Source organism: Octopus bimaculoides, chromosome 10 (assembly GCF_001194135.2).
Source record: "Octopus bimaculoides isolate UCB-OBI-ISO-001 chromosome 10, ASM119413v2, whole genome shotgun sequence".
Lineage (NCBI taxonomy): Eukaryota > Metazoa > Mollusca > Cephalopoda > Octopoda > Octopodidae > Octopus > Octopus bimaculoides.
The window spans coordinates 29,538,658-29,538,982 of NC_068990.1; positions in this window are offsets into that span (position 1 = coordinate 29,538,658).

Below are 325 nucleotides of genomic sequence, written 5' to 3' on the forward strand. Positions count from 1 at the left end.
ATTTCTTCTTCCGTCACCATTTCAATTTTACCGGTTTCGACAGCCTGTGTACGATACACTACTGTCCTCAGAATCTTATTTTCTTTAGTCTCTTTTGGGGGACACAATTTGTACGAGTTTCCCTCAACTTCTATCAAATTCCTGCTTCTGGTCACCTCCTCCATATCCAACTTGATTAACTTGGTTTCCAGCGGCACTGGCTTCCTCACCGCAGTGGCCTTGGCGTAGCTCTCCATACTGGAGACACTACCACTTGCCATGGCTGGGGAAAATGCAGCAGCTCACGTGAAATACAACCGTAATAATTCCACAAAAATTACAATTA